The 20,716-nt window shown below is 34.3% G+C and overlaps 1 protein-coding gene across 1 annotated transcript in view; it reads left to right on the forward strand.

Annotated features, from left to right (window-relative positions):
• The first annotated feature begins 5,472 nt into the window (after positions 1–5,472).
• Positions 5,473–20,716, forward strand: part of LOC114326595 (homeotic protein ocelliless-like) — a 383,708-nt gene continuing 368,464 nt past the window's right edge. The window contains exon 1 of the mRNA XM_050662878.1: positions 5,473–5,810. The gene's annotated coding sequence lies outside the window, so the exon portion shown is untranslated. The remainder of the gene's footprint in view (positions 5,811–20,716) is intronic.

Genomic DNA, 20,716 nt, shown 5'->3' on the forward strand with positions numbered 1-20,716 from the left:
CTCGTTTGTCTGAAATCGTTTGAAAGAGAGCATAGCTCTGGAAAAGACGGTCAGAGATGACGCCCAAATCATCCCAAACGATGACGTGGACCTAGTCAGTGGCGTAACAAACTCCGTCGGGGCCCCCTTGCAGAATTGGAAATGGGGGCCCCTTTAAAAAATTACTAAATGCGACATGTGTTACAAATACCTATATGTCGTTACAGCCCAGTAAATGGACGTAAAATATAGCAATATCGTGTAATTTTTCAGTGTCACCACCGAAGTGGTCAACTCAAGACTTTTCTAGTTATTTATGAGTAAAAATGTTTATTGTTCAACAAACAAAATACGTTTTTAGGCGATTTTTCGCAAATAGTTCAAAGAGTAAGTATTTGATCGAAAAGAATATTGTTAGCAAAAATGTAGCTTATAAAAAAATGAAACAAAAATTAAGTTTATCGACCCAGTAAAAGAAAAGTTGTAGCTAATGAAAAGTTTTTCTTATACGTCAAATTCCAAATCGAATATTTTAACGTGAAATAACCAAAAAATGAAATACTTTTCGTGGAAAACTCATTAGAACTTTTTTAAAGTGTTTAAAAAAAAACTTTATTTTTATTTTTTACAAAAGTTTCTAGCATCAAACCTCAGCCAGTTACCCTCAAAATACTGTTAATCCCATTTTTTGGTAAAAGAATTGTGAAAATCTCCCCCTATTTAGCGCCATAAATGAAACTAATCATTATCGCTTTACAAATTACTTAACTTTTTTATATGACCTGTAAGTTTCACAGGTTCACGGTGCTTATTTTTGAAAGGGTTCTAGTTGAAAGGGCTTGAACGAGTCACTAATCACGAGTATATGCAAATTTTAGACAGTCATATCTTAACTAATTTTTTCTTAAAGAATAAAGCCAACATATTTATAAAAGCAAAACCGACATTTCTTTACTCTTTGAGATTTTTCGTATCACTAATACTTTTTAAGTCAGGTAAGGTAAAGGTAAATGGAATTTTTATTTTACTTTTTAAGTCATTTTGAAAAAAGGCATTTTGCCAAAATAAAAAAAACTTTTTTTACTATAAAATCAATTCTTTTCAAAAATAAGAACTTTGAAACGGTCAAACCTACAGATCATATAAACAATAAATATTTAACGTAAATGGTAGTAAAGCGCTAACGATAAATTTTACTTGGGGCGAGAAATAGGGGGAGATTTTCACGATTTTTTTTTACCAAAAAAGGGACCAACTTTATTTTGAGCGTAACTCGTATAGTTTTGGTGCTAGAAACTTTATATAAAAAATACAGGAAAGTAACCAAATATGGAATTGTGCCCTAATATGGAATTCCTTGATTTCTCCTAAAATATAAGTTGGAACCGCACTACAAGACCATCCTTTATCTCAGTCGCTCTCTTTATTATCGTATTCACACCTCTGTGTCAGATGCGCGAACGATATGTGAGGGGTATAGAAGCAAAACCAGCAATCTCCACATTTTCATCAAATTGAGTTATTGCTGCCATCTATATTTTTGTGTTCATTTCTACAACTTCACAAAATATTATGTAGCAAAACCCCCAATATCTTATGAATATTTAACGTCAAAAAATAGGGTTAGTAGCAAAAACAGCAATCTCCATCGGTGCGTGAGTAGCAACACCAGCAATCTCCGTTTTCACCAATCACAGCGCACAGCCTATAACATGCTTCAGTCTTTGACGAATGGATTAAACGTTTTGGTACGGGGAGAGCCGCACTATCGAAGCGATACTGGACAACCAAAAAGTGTTTGTAAGGCTGGAAAAAATATCAGGATGATTAATCCTGGTATTATTGAATTGGGGGCTATTAAGTTTAACCCCTTAAAACTTCGAGACGTTAATAAACTCCTAACAAAACATTTTGGAGAAGAGTGGAAAAACTTAGTTTTATCATAAAGTCTTGAGTTTTACCATAACGCTTTAAATAGGAATAATGATATGTTTGAAAACATTATTGATTCCGAAGAAAATGAAGGAGCTATTAAACATATTGAAGGAGAAGCTGATGCTTGTGAAGAAACTTCAGATTTGATTGTTTAAAAATTTTTTGTTCCATAAATATTTGTTTTATGATTTTTTCAATAAAAATTTAGTTTCAAGGAAGATGTCTGTTTTTTGAATTTATATATTGTTTTCTCTGTTGTAAAATCGGCAATCTCCAAGTGTTTGAAGCAAAACCAGAAATCTCTAAACTTAAATTGTTAATTATTTAAAATTTAATGTAAATAATTAAGTTTTTTTTTTGCATAGCTAAAGCCAATGTAAAAATAAATATAAATAACAAAAAAAAAAGCAAACTTCAATAAAACGCTAAAATTTTATTAAAAAATTCTCTTTCCTGAAAAATGTGTCAAAGTGGAGATTGCTGGTTTTGCTTTTAGACCCCTCATGTGTCTGACAGGCGCGTTTTGTTTTATCGTCTTGCAGAAAATTTCAAAGGTAAATATATTCAACGAGTATTATTGGTTATTATGCATGAATACAGACTTGTTATGTTATTGCGCATATCAATAGTAGGTACCTTTATTTTGATATTTTATGACCTTCTGTAATTAAAACATTACGACTTGAAAAGATGTTTGATACTAGTTTGAACTAATGTACAAATCCAAATATGGACAGTCGTTGGTGCCTAATTATGGAATAGTGGATTAAGTGCAAGTGGGCTCATTATGATTGTGCTGGTCCAGAGATTCATACATGGATCTGTGATGTCTGCAAGTGAATTAAGCTACTTCTTTCATTTTTCACAATTTTCTTATTTAAATTTATTTGATCTCAGATGTTTATGTCTATTTTTGTTATTGATATGTTGGTTTATGCCTATATTCCATATATGGGTACCTATTCCATATTTGGTTACTCATTTGGGATTTTGTTTTTTTTGTTCGATTTTTTTTTTGTTAATTAAGATATTTAATGGAAGACTTTTAATTACTACATAAAAATGTATGACTAATGTGTCATAACATTAAATTGTTTTCATTTCTATAAAGGTATTATTTTATATCCCCAAAACAAAATGGTATTCCATAATTGGCGACTTTCCTCTAATAATAAAGCTTTTTTTGTAACATTTAAAAAAGTTTTAATGAGTTTTTCCCGAAAAGTGCTTCATTTTTTGGTTATTTCAGGTTGAAATATGCGATTTGGAATTGGACGAATAAGAATAATTTTTCATGAGCTTCAACTGTGCTTTTAGTGTGTCGATAGACTTCATAAATAAGTACACCATTTTTTTGTATTCAAGTATATTCAAATGGGAAATAAGCCACAATTTTACCTAAAAATGATTTTATTAACGTTTCGACGCCCAAGTCGGGTGTCGTTGTCAAAATACAAAATAATAGTACTAAATAAACAAAAATGTTGTTGCTTAGTAAAAAATTCTTCTAATAATTTATTTAATCTGACTCATTTGTATCGGCAATTCAGACACGTATTATACATTTTAAAGTAGACGACTTTAAAATGATATTGCCAATATTGATGAGTTGCGTTCCTGGGACGACTTTACTAAAAGATAGTTCATTCGATTACATGAAATCAATCCCAACTCAAGAATATCCGCCACAAAAAATCATAGCATGTGATCTGTCTTTAAAAAGACAACCAAATGCAACGGTGGTACTGAAATTCCCGCGTTAGAGATTCCATAGTAAATCACGAGGGAAAACCAGGAAAAACCTCGTGATACTATCCCGACATCGTAAGTATTTGGGTTTACATTTACTAAATGTTTGGGTTTACATAAATATTTGGGTTAATACTAAAGTATTATTTAAAATGTAAAATATCAAGTCAGAATTTGGTATTAGTTTTTGAGAGTAAACTAAATGTAAACCCAAATACTTACGATGTCGGGATAGTATCACGAGGTTTTTCCTGGTTTTCCCTCGTGATTTACTATGGAATCTCTAACGCGAGAATTTCAGTACCACCGTTGCATTTGGTTGTCTTTTTAAAGACAGATCACATGCTATGATTTTTTGTGGCGGATATTCTTGAGTTGGGATTGATTTCATGTAATCGAATGAACTATCTTTTAGTAAAGTCGTCCCAGGAACGCAACTCATCAATATTGGCAATATCATTTTAAAGTCGTCTACTTTAAAATGTATAATACGTGTCTGAATTGCCGATACAAATGAGTCAGATTAAATAAATTATTAGAAGAATTTTTTACTAAGCAACAACATTTTTGTTTATTTAGTATTATTTTGTATTTTGACAACGACACCCGACTTGGGCGTCGAAACGTTAATAAAATCATTTTTAGGTAAAATTGTGGCTTATTTCCCATTTGAATATACTTGATTATAAAAATGCCACAAGAAAATAGAACAACATTTTTTTGTATCTTATATGCTACATTTTTGCTACAAATATTTTTCGATATCTAATGTTTAATGTTGTTCTAAAGTTATTTCCTTGTTGCATTTTTACAATAAACTATTTTCAATGGGAAATAAGCCACAATTTTACCACAAAAATGATTTTATTAACGTTTTGAAGCCCAAATCGGCACAATATCACTTTTTTTCTTTGACTTGTTAGCTATCTGTATGCCAAATTTCATGACAATCCAAGCGGTTCTTTAAAATTTAGAGGTTTGGCAATATTTTACCTTTAAAGAACGTAGGTACTACAATAAAACTCTTTAGAACCGCTCTGCAAAGAGTGTAGGTTGTAGGTACCTAAAAGGGCCGAGATGATCGTAAATTTTCTTAAAGGATAAGGCAGACACACAAAGAAGAAGAATAGATATTATTTACATACCAATTCGTGTAAACTTAAGAATAGGTACATAAAATAAATAACTGTGTACCTATGTGTGTTCTGAAAGAGGGGATTAAATATTTATTTTAGAGCCTTGATTGTATCGATTTATTACCTAAGTACCTACTTGATTTTAATAAACAAATGTTTTATTTTGTCCAGTAGGTTACTTGGAAGCTCTATCGTTTAAATTCGATAAAAGAAATCGAGAGAGAAAGCCGGGAAGAATTAAGAAATACCTACAGCTAATTAATATTTATACTAAACATTCTTTATGCCCGAAGATTCTTTGTTCTATCGAAGACAAAAGAAGCCTGTCCCCTCATTATTCGTCAACATCAACATGAACACACACCTCTCGAAGCCCTGAATTATTTAAAGCTTTTTCTAAATATAGTTATAAAATTAAGCAAAGGTATTGCCTGAGAAGACGGCAAAACAAGACATAAACATTCGCGTTTAATATTTTATTTCGCAAAAAGAGCAAATAAAAACGAATCAAAAATCACTTACAGTATAGCAGGAAACGCCCCTTAGAGACTATCCAGCCAATGGCAACGTACAGGAGACGCCCTCCTCAACCGGTTCGTCCAATAAACGCACGGCAGTAGTCGCCATCTTTAATGACAATTCGTGGGGAGAGCCTCAGCGCTGTGGTGGCAGGATGCCGAACTTTCCACAGCTTTGGTTAATGTTAGCAGAAGAGACACATTATACATCGACTGTGCCGGAAAAATCACGAAAATCGATAGGAAAAATCGATCTAAAATTTTTCTTCTTCGCTGACGATGTGCAGTACTATCTAGTCGTTTAGTGTATCTAGTACTTCGATTGAATTTGTTCGATTTTGGTCGCGGATGCTGTCGTAAAGATTGTCGGGCTGCGAGAAGTGGACTTTTAGGGAGCTGGATTTTGTGGTGTTTTTTTTAACTGGTTTTAGAAAACTGTGCAAAGTGTCGCGACAGGAAGATTACCTTTTTGGGACTAGTTCTCAGAAACCTGGTGAGTACATTTAATACTTTTTTGGGTGCATGTTGATTTTTCTTTAAGGATTTTTTTCATCGCCAAAGGCTAACTTAATTTAATAGATAGGATAGGTACCTATGTAGATATACTATTCTATAGTCAAAGGCCGATGTGCAGTCTCTTCCCGAAATGACTAGTTTGCCCTAGGTTTGACCAAAGCCTTTGGACAAACCCCGAAATAAATTCCATTTTTTGGCCGTTGACTGAAGTGTTTTTAGTCAAACCTAGAAGTTCTTAACTTTTCAGTCAAACTTTGAAAGAAAAATAATATGTTTCTGGCTTTGCCTAGGCGATCCTAGAAGCGATTGACAGACTCGGTTAAAAGCCGATCTGTAGGTAGGTACTGTACTTATCTATATCTTTATGTTTAGGTTAATGTTATTAAACAATTAACTGAACAAAAATTTCCGCGAATTGCGATCGGGAAAACTATAACTATACATATTTCCAGCTTTGATAAAGCCAATGCAGATGCTCGAAATGTTTTGGATATCATACAAGATAAAACAGTTGACAGTTTCTACAGAGTAGGCACGAAAAAAGGAACAATGAACACACTTTCTCCAGGAATCAAATAAAATATTGCAAAAAGAATTTTCTTAATTTCGAAAATGTGACCGACGTTCATCTGTCTAAGAGAAATCAGTACAAAAGATTCTAAAGGGGGAAAAGTCTTTATAAAATGCTACTGCAATAAAAAATGCTCTTCAAAATCATGTAGATGTAAAAACGTGCAATTATAAATGTCACAATGACTCACAGTAATAATAGTAATGTCAATAATAGTAAATTGTGTAAGTAGGTACCTACCTGTAGGAAAAGCTTAACTTTCCCGGACGATGTAAAGATTGCCGTCGAGGCGCAAGCCGAGGCAAGGCAATACAGAGCCCAGGAATTTGACTTTTCCTACAAGGTATACCTACATATTACTATTTTTCCGAAAATTGAACATTTAAATTATACACTCACTGCCACAAAATTCCGCTACTCAAATTTTTTGATGAAGTTTGACAATCTATAACTTTATTATTTGTACTCCGATTTTCAAGATTCTTGCATCAGTTTGTAGGAACATGTATTGATATTGTTTTTTATTATTCCGGTAACAAAAAATGTTTGCTTAGATGGCATTATACGCTGGTGAATGGAAGCGTTGTTTTTTCTCCTAACTTTAAAAAATTCTGTGGAAAAATTGGAATGCTGATTTTATTTCATACTCCTTTTGTATTATCTTTGAGGTATCACTAAGGTTTTGTTTTTTGAACTATGTGAATATCTCTTTTCTTATAAGAGCTGTAAATAAAAACGCACTAAAATTAACAAAACAAAACAAATTTAACGACAAAACAAAACAATTCAATAGCGGGTACGTCCACCTCTTGCAGCAATGACTGCTTGCAATTTGTTTAGCATCTAATAAAGATGTGTTATCCTTTTCTGGGGAATAGCTCGATATTTAATTCATCCCATAAATGCTCAATATGATTGAGATCTGGGCTGCATGTGGACCATTCTAATCTTATCAAACCAACCTCTATTTTATGAGTCAATCTGAGTTTTTATTATTTATAGGATAATTCAAAAACAACATTTTTGTGATGCATCCGGGATAATATGACAGGACTATGAAACAAAATCAGCTATTCCATTTTCCACAGAATTTTTTAAAGTTAGGAGAAAATATTTTTTAAAAATCGATCAAAAATTGTCTTGCTTCGCTAGGGATGTGCATTAGATAATTTCCAAAACTTCATTATCTTTGATATCAAAAAATTATTACATGAACTAAAATTTACAAAAAAGCAGTCACTTTAGATACTCTGGGTTAAAGAACACAGTGGAGTAATTGGAAATGAAATACATAGTTGGCAGAAAAATTGAGATAGCAGAAACAGTTTCAACATTAAAGATACCTATTTTCTATTAGGTATCAGGAGTCTTGGTAGAGAAAGATGGAGATCAAAATATAAATAGGTTCAAAAACATCAAATAACCATTACTCTTATATTCATCATTCATCCATTATTAGCAAAAATATTCCTCATTTTAATTAAAACTATAATAAAGTACATTCCTTATTAATAACTGGGATCAAACTTAACTATGGCCTTTTTCCAGAGCAACCTCATAGGATTGGAATCTACGAAACTCCCTTCTGTCCGTGTAATGATGAATCTATCGGAGATTTGAACCATGTACCTATTCTTCGATTGTCTTAATCATAAGGATCAGACTTGGAACTTATCTTCTTCTTCACTTGCCATATCAGAATTATCCGTTGTTAGCGATCACCATTGTGAAGGCTTCTCGATCTTCTACAACATGGAACAATTGTTCTGCATTTGATATCTGAGTCTATTCGCGAATGCTTTTTAACCAAGAAACTTGTTTTCTTCCTGTACCTCTACTGCCATCTGTTTTGCCTTTAAGGATAATTTGTAATATTTTATATCGATTCCCCATCTCTGTATGTTCCAGATAGAACATTTTCTGGTGTTTAACAGCCTTTAGCAGTTCTCTATCTTTGTTGACCCTCCTTAGTACTTTTTCATTAGTTTTACTTGCTGCCCAAGGTATCTTCAGCATCCGTATACGAATACACATTTCCAATACTTCAATTCTATTCACGCTTAATACTCTTAGTGTCCACACTTCTGCACTGTACAAAAGTACAGACCAAATATAGCACTTATAACCATTCTTTGTCTTAGTTCTAAACTAAGATGATTATTGCAAAAAAATGTAAGTATTCCGAGGTAGATGTGCTAGGGGTGCTAGCATATATTTATAGTGCTACGGCTCTATAAGTTTTAGAGCACCTAGAAGAAATGAAATTGTTCTAAATAAAATAGATTTCGATATGCTTTTTTCTATCGTTATACCTATACATATGTAGATAACTGTTTGAGTGCAGCACCAGAGGATAAAATAGATATTTTGTTAAATGAATTCAATAACTTCCACCAAAAAATAAAGTTCACAAAGTTAGCAAAATCAAATCAAATCAACTTTCTAGACCTGACTTTTCATGGAGAAAATAGTACTATAACTACTTCATGCGTACCTACACCAAAAAAACCTGGTCTTCGAAATATCTGAATTTCCACTCTCATCATCCCTTGTCCCGTTGTCCCAAAAGAAATCAGTACTTATCAGGCCACGCCGACAGAGCTATGAGGCTATTTGATTATATCGATAGACCTCAAGCCATAAAAAAGCAAAAACAGCACTAACATTTATTCATACCCACATCACCCCATCGAAAATACTTTCAAGTCGCGAATACATACCTACATGTTACAATAACAAAAATAATAAAAAGGTAAACAATTGCATGTCTCTTTCCTATATAAAAGGGTTATCAGAACAACAAGTTTTCAGCACTACGGGCCTTAGAATCTCTTGGATTCGATAGTATTGACTAGTTTCTTAGACTTTTTCCTGTACTTCACTTGTTTTCTCCAGTACTTTGTTCCTATTTCTTCTATGTCAGTCCGGAGTCCGGACGGCATCAAATCACTTCTTTCATCGTTTCCCTCTTCTTTTCTTCCATTGTTCTGCTACTTGCAGAACTCTTAGGATGTTTCTTTCTTTTGATACTATTTAACTATTTATTTATTTTAACCAACTATTTAACTCAGTGTGCCCTAATTTTCTATATTATTTTGGGCCTCTTATACATCTCAATTAGCTCCTGGGTTGTTCTATTCTGCTTCATTTCCCGTTAACTTCATTTATAGAACCAAGAAATTTCTTGGATCCAAGAATTCAACATTTTTCTCTCCCAAATCTCTAATTTTTTTTTCTTTATGATTCATTGTCCCCGATTTGCATGCATACAATACCGTCGGCCTCATTATCGTTTCATAAGTTCGAATCTTGGTTGCTCTGGACACTTTTTGCCTTCAACAATGCATTTACCTAATGATCCTACTGCTTCGCTACCTTTCAACAACTGTTTATCTAGTACTCTCTTTTCGCCTCCTCTATTTGTATCTGTTACTCCAAGGTACTCAAATTCTGTTACCGTCTCAAATTTATACTCTCTCTCTCTCTCTCTCATTCGTCCTCAGAGTGTTCCATTTATTTTCTTCTCCGTTTTCCCCTCTCATTTCCACATATTTGTTGGCGATGATATTGGCCATAATAACTTTGTTTACCGCAGCTCTAAACAGATTAACTGTGGTATGTTGATACCACTCCCGGAGATTTCGGAGCCAGGATGTTCTTCGGCCTGAGCCTCTTCTTTCGGCGATCTTGCTCTCTATTATGAGGTGTAGAAGGTTATAATACCTCTCTGGATGTCTCATTGTCATTACGAATTATCATTAATCTGTATTGGAATCAAAAGGCCAATATAAAGATAGACGAACAAGAGTCCGAGAATATTGATATAAAGAGAGGGGTAAGACAGGGTTGTGTACTGTCGCCGCTACTGTTTAACGTGTACAGTGAAGCCATATTTCAGGAAGCGATAGCGGAACTAAGTGATGGAATCTCTATAAACGGAAGAACAGTAAATAACAAAGATTCGCTGATGACACCATTATAATGGCAGACACCCTTGAGTCGCTACAAGAATTGTTAAATAGAATTAACGATTATTGCATTCGATATGGACTCAAAATAAACAAGAAAAAAACTAAATTTATGATTGTCTCAAAAACACAACATGGAAATGAAAGGTTAATACTAGAGCAAACCCAAATAGAAAAAGTAAAGACATACAAATATCTGGGAACCTGGGTTGATGACAAAAATGACCAAAGCAAAGAAATTAAAGTCCGAATTGAAACTGCAAGGCAAGCATTTATAAAAATGAAGACACTGCTTACAAACAAAGACCTTCAGCTGCCTCTCAGATTGAGGGCTCTAAGATGCTACATATTTTCTATATTACTATACGGAATGGAAGCTTGGACATTGAAAAGGCAACATATAAGAAAAATAGTAGCGTTCGAAATGTGGTGTTACAGAAGAATGTTGAAAATTCAGTGGGTTCAAAGGATTACCAATGTTGAAGTGCTACGACGTTTAAATAAGGAGTTAGAAATTATGAACAGTATAAAAACAAGAAAACTGGAATATTTGGGTCACATTACCAGAGGAGAAAAATATGAGTTGCTGAGAATTATTGTGCAAGGAAGGATCCAAGGAAGAAGAAGCATAGGAAGAAGACGCATCTCCTGGCTGAGGAACCTTAGAGAATGGTTTAACTGTAGTTCATTACAACTGTTCAGAGCAGCAGCCAACAAAGTGACCATAGCCATTATGATATCCAACCTCCGCTAGGAGATGGAACTTTAAGAAGAAGAAGAAGGATGTCTCATTACATGACCGAAATATTGTAACTTTCGAATTTTTATTGTTTTTGTTATTTTTCTGTTCTTTTTCATTCGATGAAAAACTAAAAGCTTCAAACAAATTTCACTTATTTTTCTGCACTGTTTCGCTGCCATACACAACGTCCCATATAATATTTCTAAATATGTAATAGAACATAATGTAAATGCCAAAAAATCCTAAATAAACACGGGGAACACCTGAGTACACCAAAAAGATTCCTAGGAAGGGGTCTCTTTTTATTTCTGCTGGATGTTCCGTACAACTATGACAAATCAATTAGATGTTTCGATTCAATACAATTCGGGGTATGTTTATTTTAGAGTAGCGGTGGCTAGAGAGGCTACTACTTCTTTGTATGCGATGAATACAACATTTTGCAAAGATTCGACATAATAGAAAGTTTGTTTGTTTAAAGTTTGTGAAAAGATTTGTGTAACTTTATTCAGGTATGAAGTAATATAGAAATTATTGATATATTTCAAGAATTTGCGACTATATATTTTAGTGGAAGCAATAAAGCACTGAACCTCCAAAAAAAAAAGGACAAGACGGATCTTAATAATTATTTTTTCATTTGATTTGTGAATGCGCCAGGAAACTTTGTGACCCCTAAAGCAGTAGCGGACCTAGGGGTGGGGCACGGGGGCACGCCCCCCCCAGACGGATCAAAAATACACTAGATAGAATACACTTTTATTGGGGTATATTCCAGACTCCTTGAGTTTGTACCCTATGTGCCCCCCCTAATCTATTTTCTGGATCCGCCCCTGCCCTAAAGAACAATATGGAGAAATAAAAATATCGGAAAAGAAATGAAAGGCAGAATTTACAAAACAGTCATCCGACCAATAATGACATACGCGGCAGAAACACGACCCGACACAGAGAGGACAAAAAGATGGCTCGAAACAGCGGAGATGAAAACCCTTCGAAAAATCGATGGTAAGACTCTATGGGACAGAGCTCTATGGTACATACAGATATACGACGGAGATGCAAGGTGGATAACATTAATAACTGGGTAAGTAACAGAAGAATAGAATGGAATGACCACATAAGCCGAATGACAACAAATAGGGTAGTCAGGTGAGGACACCGAGAGACGGTTCTCCAATAGGAAGACAATCAGTGGGAAGACCACGAAAACGATGGAACGAGAACTCACTAGAGGCACATTGAAAAAACAGACAGAGTCATGTCTATACAAAAAGAAGAAGAAGAAGAAGAAGATCTTTTTAAAGCGCTTTCGAGGTGTATTTTGAAATGAAGTGGGGGACAGGCAACATCCTTGCTTCAATCCCTTTGATTTTACAAATCCTGTTGTTATTTGTGTTCCTGTTTTTATTTTTGTTATGAGATGATTGTATAGTAAGTACTTTGGTGGCTTTTATTAATTCTATATTAATATTCCTCTTTTTTCATTGATTTCCAGAGCTTCTTCAGTGTAACGTTATCGTAAGCGTTCCGTAGGTCGACGAAGAACATGAATTTCTTGATTTCGTGCCACCTTTTTGTCTATTATCTGGGTTAAGGTCAATTAAGGCAATCCTGCTTGTTCTTCTGCTTCAGAATCAGGATCTGAATATTCTTTCTCGATACGATTCTTTAAAACCTTCCCATATATTCTACTCATAGATCCGGTCACAGCTATTCCTCGGTAATTTTCAAAATTGTTTTTATCTTCCTTTTTATGTAAGTATACCTAGTACCTACTGATTATGATGTTTTCAATTCCATAGAGATTTCGCATCTAAAGAGATTTCGTTTATGTATTCTTGAAATAGTTATGGTTCAAGTGGAAATCGGTGGGACTGTGAATTTTATCAACGAAATTAGATATGTCTCAGACACTCCAGAAGCCGCTAACGATAAAATGTTTTAAAATCGCATTAATCATTGTGAATTAGTCGACGGATATTAGTACAGTGGAAATAATAAGACGAGAACTGGACGATAATGATTATAAAGAATACATTTTAAAGTTTTTTCTACTTTAATGACAAAAAAAACAAGCTCATTAGCAGAAACCAATTCAAAATTATTTTGCACATCATATTATGTGAAACATTATTTGGTTGAAAAATCTCATTTTTGATGGCACAAAATATATTAATTTGTCTGGACTAAATTACAGTTATCTTTATCTTAAAAGGGATATGTTACTATCAACATTCACACAGATTTGCCAAACTGAATTTTGTTATTTTGGGTGTAAATTTTTTCCACGGATCTCCGAGGGTACAATACCAAAGATGTTCGTATAATTTGTTTTTCCGTACTTAAACAAGTCGCTGGGTATATCCCCTGGTCCAGGTGATTTGCCCATCTTCAGCTGTTTACAAAGATTTTTAATTTCTTTTGTTGTTAATCGTATTGGTGAGCCTACTATTTCAATTCTATCTTGGTTGTGGTTTCCATGTTTAAGAAATTCGACTTTATTCTCTACTAAAAGTTCTTTCAATTGTTCTTCCGTCTTCGGGCTTCATGCTCTCTACGATATCTGTATTCTTCTTTTCTCAATTTTTTTGATAAATTGCCAGTTTTCTGTGTTTCTGGTTTCTCCTATATAAGTATGTATCCATTCGTTGGCAGTTTCTTTCTCAGGACTGGTTCTTCTTGTTAAAAATTTTTCTGCGTGTTTGCTTGTTGAAGTTATACTTCTTTAGGCGCGATTGAGAGTAAAATTTCATAATACTGCACGCATGCGCACACAGACAGTTTGGCGTTTAGTTGCTAAATCTTTCTAGTTATGTATAAATATATCAGTGCAAGAAAAGGTGTGAAAAGAATATATTAGTGTATTTAGTAAATATATTTATTATAAATTTGTGTCTTTGGATTTGTCTTCCTCAGGATTAAGATGCGTATTATTAAAACATTTTATTGTATATTTATTATACTTCACCTTGTTTGTTTGTTACCGTGAATTGTCATTAGGTACGTCCGAACCGATACAGACACAGTCCTCGTAGCGTATTTGGTATAGCATTCGGCCAGAGATCGAGAGGTCTTGAGTTCGAATCCAGTGCAATCCTATACTTTTTGAAGTTATACTTCTTTAGGCGCGATTGAGAGTAAAATTTCACAATACTGCACGCATGCGCACACCGACAGTATGGCGTTTAGTTGCTGAATCTTTCAAGTTATGTATAAATATATCAGTGCAAGAAAAGGTGTGAAAAGAATATATTAGTGTTTTTAGTAAATATATTTATTATATGTTGTTCTGAAGCTATTTCCTTGTGGCATTTTTATGATTAATTATTTATATGGGAAATAAGCCACAATTAAAATGAAAAAATAATTTTATTAACGTTTCGACGCCCAAATCGGGTGCCGTTGTCAAAATACAAAATATTACTAGTAATATTTTGTATTTTGACAACGGCACCCGATTTGGGCGTCGAAACGTTAATAAAATTATTTTTTCATTTTAATTGTGGCTTATTTCCCATATAAATAATTAATCATATTTATTATAATTTTTGTGTCTTTAGATTTGTCTTCCTCAGGAGTAAGATGAGTATTATCAAAACATTTTATTGTATATTTATTATACTTCACCTTGTCTGTTCGTTACCGTGAATTGTCATTAGGTACGTCCGAACCGATACAGACACAGTCCTCGTAGCGTATTTGGTTTAGCATTCGGCTAGAGATTGAGAGGTCTTGAGTTCAAATCCGGAGCAATCCTATACTTTTTTTTGGTATATATGTAGTTGTTTTTTACATTTTCTTTCTTTACTTCGTTATCTCACAACGAAGATCGATAGATATACAGGGTGTCCCGAAAAGATTGGTCATAAATTATACACATTCTGGGGTCAAAAATAGTTCGGTTGAACCTAACTTACCTTAGTACAAATGTGCTCATAAAAAAAGTTACAGCCCTTTGAAGTTACAAAATGAAAATCGATTTTTTTCAATATATCGAAAACTATTCGAGATTTTTTTATTGAAAATGGACATGTATCATTCTTATGTCAGGAACATCTCAAAACAAAATTATAGTAAAATTTTTTTACCCCATAAAATTTTATGGGGGTTTTGTTCTCTTAAACCCCCCCAAACTTTTCTGTACCTTCCAATTAATTCATTATTGTGGTACTATTAGTTAAACACAACGTTTTTAAAACTGTTTTGCCTCTTAGTATTTTTTTGATAAGCCAGTTTTTATCGAGATGCGGCTTCTTTTTTAATATATTTACATAAACATTTTATGGGGGTTTTGTTCCTTTAAACCCCCCAAATGTTTGTGTACGTTCCAATTAAACTATTATTGTGGCACCATTAGTTAAACACAGTGTTTTTAAAACTTTTTTGCCTCTTAGTCTTTTTTTGATAACTCACCTTTTATCGAGATGTGGCTTCTTTTTCAAAATATACCTAAAAATGTAAGTTATAAATAAATTTTCAGATTATTAACAGGTTCCTTTAATCATATTTAATCATATACAAATATGTGGTGGATTCGACAAATATTCAAAATATCTCGATGAACACTGACTTATCAAAAAAGTACTAAGAGGCAAAAAAGTTTTAAAAACATTGTGTTTAATTATTGGTGCCACAATAATAATTTAATTGGAACGTACACAAACGTTTGGGGGGAGGGGGATTAATAGAACAAAACTCCAATAAATTTTTTATGGGGTGCACAAATTTCACTTTAATTTCTTTTTTAAGATGTTGCTGCCATAAAAATTCCACATGTCCATTTTCAATAAAACATCTCTAAGAGTTTTCGATATATGAAAAAAAGATCGATTTTCATTTTGTAACTTCAAAGGGCTGTAACTTTTTTTGTGTACACTATTGTATATAGGTAAGTGAGGTTCAATCAACCTATTTTTAACCCCAGAATCTGTGGTATAATTTATGACCAATCTTTTCGGGAGACCCTGTATATTAATTTTTGGGCCAGTTGTAATCAGATTATAGTGTAATGCAGTGTGTGTGCTGAGTAAATATCTTGTTACTTAGTAAAGTCGACTTCATTGAAAAAATTTATGTTTGACTTTTTTAACCTCATAGCAACATTGCGGACTATCCAATAAAAAGTTGTCTTATATTTTAGCGCAGAATTTCATCGCAATTCGTATACGCACTAGTTAGTCTTATAATATGTTTAAGCGTAAACCTCAAATCTGTACGTGACTGGAACACTAACGGCCGTACCGATGTGAAAATAAAACCATTAATCAAACGTTCAGCCTTATTACTACCACTTTTACAGTAGCTGTACAGCTACCGACTAACAAGGCCCATCTGTCCGTTAAAAGTCGTGATCGGAGCACAATTCTCAAAGTCTCACTAATTGTCAATTGAAGAAGACCCGTGAATGACGTCCCGTTCCGCCAAATTACCTACTGACTGACAGCTAGTGTGAAAAGAGGTTTTTTCTTCTTCTGTTTGCTCTCTGGCCTACACAAAACGCCGGCATTCGCGGCTACGGATGTCTTCATTAGCATCTTGTTGGATCCATCCATTAATTTTTTTAAATTGTCGTTATATGTAGTTGACCGGCGTTACCGAGAAATTAGAGGATGAATCAAATCTACAGACGAGTGAAATTTTTTGATTAATTCATTTTTAATACATTTTCTGTCTTTTTCTTGGAAAATTTTTCAAGACACAGTTAGTTCAAGATATAACTAACAAAATATTAAACCTTTTGATAGCAATGGCGGATCCAGCAACCTTGCAGGGGGGGGCAATGAAATAAAATTTTTCTTGTCACTCGCGTACGCAGGATTCTTTTTCGGTATGGGCTGTTACTTTATTTTCCTTCATGTACCATGTCCTTTCAGAACGTTGGTTACTATCATAGATAGGTATCTTAATTTTATTCACTGCCACCCTAAATCAACCACGAAGTACTTTTTCGTCCTGGATGCGTTTGCCTTCTATTTTCACTTGCATAATATTTTGTAGCAACCTATATTTGAAACTTCTCATTACATGTCCAAAATACTCCACTTTTCTCTTCTTGATGCCTTCTATAATCTCAGTAGTCTTGCTGAGACGTTCTAGTATTGTGGAGTTTCGAATCTTCTTCACCCAAGATACTTTTAAAATTCTTCTATAGAACCACATTTCGAAAGCCTCAAGGCGATTTAGGTAAGTAGATCGATTTTATTCACAGTCCAAGACTCGACACTATACAGTAAGACCGAGAACACGTACTTTGGAGAAGGAATTCTGTTTTATGTTTCATTCCGTTATTCAGTTGTCAACAGGACACAAAACTCACTATTTATTTTCAATCGTAATTATCTCTTTCTTAAAAAAAGGCGACACCAGGTGAAGTCTCAAGGAGGGGGCAATTGACCCCATTGACCCCCCTTGGATCCGCGCCTGTTTGATAGGTTTAAACTGATAATGAAACAAATATTTTCTAAATAAACATAAATTGGATGAAAAAAGTAGGTACATATAAGAAAAACTAGAACCTGAAACAGAAGCATGCACGAATGTGCAACTTTGAAGCACCACACTCTTTTACATTGTTTACAAATTATATAAAACCATCACATACACAATTGTAATGTATCGATCAGAAAACTGAAACTTACCTAGTTAATATTTGAAAATATAGTTGTAACAAAACACTTCAAAGTAAATAAGTAATGAAAAAAGCGTTGTGTTTTATTTTATTTTACTTCTTTATACTACTCCTCCTCCTCAGTCGTTTCCTCATTGCTGAGTGTCGTGATTCCCTATAATACGAGCAACTATCTCTTTCCATCGGCTTCTGTCCTGAGCTTCCCTCATGGATTCAGAGAATGTTTTTCCACTGGCTTTCTGTACTTGATTCGTCCATCGAGTAGGTGAGCGACCTCTACTTCTGCGCTCTTCAACGTTTCCCGAAATTATAAGTAGTGATGCCGTCGAGACCGAGACTAGTCTCGTCTCGTCTCGTCTCGTCTCGACTTTTCGAGACGAGACCGTGGTTCAGTCTCGTCTCGCCTAGTCTCGACGAGACGAGACCCAACGAAAGTCTCGTCTCGGCGAGACGAGACCAAATGAGAGTCTCGACGAGACCAAACGAGAGTCTCGACGAGACCAAACGAGAGGCTCGACGAGACCAAACGAGAGTCTCGACGAGACCAAACGAGAGTCTCGACGAGACTCTCAATTTAGTCTTGAAGTTTTCAATAAATACGTGTATCTCTTCAACTCAATCAAGATCTGCACTGTAACAACAATTGAATGTAGCATTATGATTGAAAAATCAAGTGTGGCGTGGCGGATAAATAAAATTCAACTAAGGTGAACTGTAAATATGCAAAATAGATAAAAATTTTATAAAGCACACCTTGAATAAGGAGTCATTTTGGCGCACTAGTCCTTCGGGAAAGTCGAGGAAAACGCATCGTTTTCCAAACATGGATTCGTACGTCAAAATGACTCCTTGCTCAAGGTCAAGGTGTGCTTCAGTACATAATGCTGCACTTACCTATACGAAGCACTTTTCTGCACGTTTGCGCGTTGCGCCTATTTCTTTATTGCGTTGATATTGCACAGCCTATAATTTCTGATTTATTAGCAACCACGGAATGAGTGATTTATCATACTGATCGCAGAAAAAATTATTTTTCCGGTTAAAGTTTATTTGCGCTGCAAGAAAAAATCCTCCGCAGAGGCTTGCATTTACAGTTGTCACACATTCTTTTATTTGTGTTAGGTATGGCTTTGTACTTAAAACGAAACAATACAATAAAGACGAAAATTTTATTTTGTACAAAATGGCCGATGAAACAACAGAATCACACATTCTAAAAAAAGTAACATTAATCTCAAAAAAATAAATTTATAAGTAGTATAATGAGTAATTAACATAATTAAGTACTTATTAATAATGCCTACATCTACCTATAAAAGGAACAATTCTGGTTATAAAAAGTTATTCATTTTCTTTAATAGACTTGTACAACTTATTGTTGCACCATGAATTAATACATAAAAGGCATCTAGCCGAGTCCGCACTCAATCTATTTCTATGTTTTCGAATAGTTAATCCGGCTCGCGAAAAAAGTCTCTCCGCTGGCACACTTGTAGCAGTAATACTAAAATAATCTCGAGCCATTTTCGACAACGTTGGGTATGTAGAAGCATTTTGATTCCACCATTGCAAAATGTTCGCATCTCTGGGGGCTCTCGGGCTATTGAAATACGCATCTATTTCGTTACGCCATGTGCTCTCCGCAGATTTTTGATTTTTCATTTCAAAAAGACAACATAAATCAAAATCTTCATCCTCTTCTCTAGTGGAATGTTCGGTAGTCTGAGTGGAATTACTTTTAAACTCTGGTGCATAATATTCATTCTTATAAATTTCTTCAAATTTCTGCATCGACGAATTAAGTAATTCCTTGCCCCAATCTGTCAAATAGAAAGTTTCTTTTTTGTGTCGAGGATCTAACAGTAATACCACGCAATATATCCAATTGGCTTTGGTATAGTGCTTAATTAATTTATTACGAGCTGCCTGGAAAGCGAGCAGTATCATTTCATCCACTGATGTTCTATTTTCTTTGGAGTCTAGAGCGAAAATTTCTTCTTCTAGTTTGTCAAGTAACATATTGAAACCAATTACCACCAACGGCAGCGTGACATATTCTTCTGCACTCAGTAACACAGACAGTGATTTAAAATATTTCAATATTTTCTGGATTTGGGAAAATATTGCCCAGTCATCCTCACGTATTTTTAACGAACTTAATTCGGCATTGTTCTCGCATAGGGCATTTAATGCCGGTTTCAGTTTAATTGCAACAGCCAACATGTCATTGGTGGAATTCCACCTAGTGGAAACATCCACATTTGTTGCTAAACATTTAATGTTCGTTACGTCGCAACAACTTTTAAATTTGTTTTGCCACTGTTCACTTCGTTTTATTTTTAGGAATAATGTTCGCAACTTACTCAACGGTTTTTGTTTTTCACCCGCATCTTCTTCTTGATCAGACTCAGATCCACCATCTTCCCCATAATCGTCATAATCATTTTTGGGCTCGTCTCGTATTAACTTCAGTATGTCTTGGACAGCAAGATTTAATATGTGAGCGAAACATCTGAAATGTTGATCAACAGGATCAAATTTCACATTAACATCGTCGGCCATTATTTGAGATAATTCGTGCATAAATCGGGTATTAGAGGCGGCGTTATCGACTGTAATGCCTTGAAGCTTTTCAACAATGTTGTACTTTTTTAAAGTTGAATAAAAGAACTGAGCTATATCCCGTCCTGTGTGGTGTCCGTGTGATGGTACAAAGTCAATCACCAGAGACTGGAGCGTATAATTATCGTCTAGATAGTGAGCGGTTATCCCGTAGAACGATTTATTGGCTACAGATGTCCATCCGTCTATTGTGAAAGAGACTTTTGAACTATTGGCATTCATAATCCTTATTACACTCTCTTGCATTTTATTAAATCGATCCATAGCTTTTATCTTAAGGCTCGTACGTTTGGGATACACCAGTTGTTTATTTAAGTAGCCAAAAAGCTTTTGGGAGAAATCGTCTTCA

Source organism: Diabrotica virgifera, chromosome 9 (assembly GCF_917563875.1).
Source record: "Diabrotica virgifera virgifera chromosome 9, PGI_DIABVI_V3a".
NCBI classification, from domain to species: domain Eukaryota; kingdom Metazoa; phylum Arthropoda; class Insecta; order Coleoptera; family Chrysomelidae; genus Diabrotica; species Diabrotica virgifera.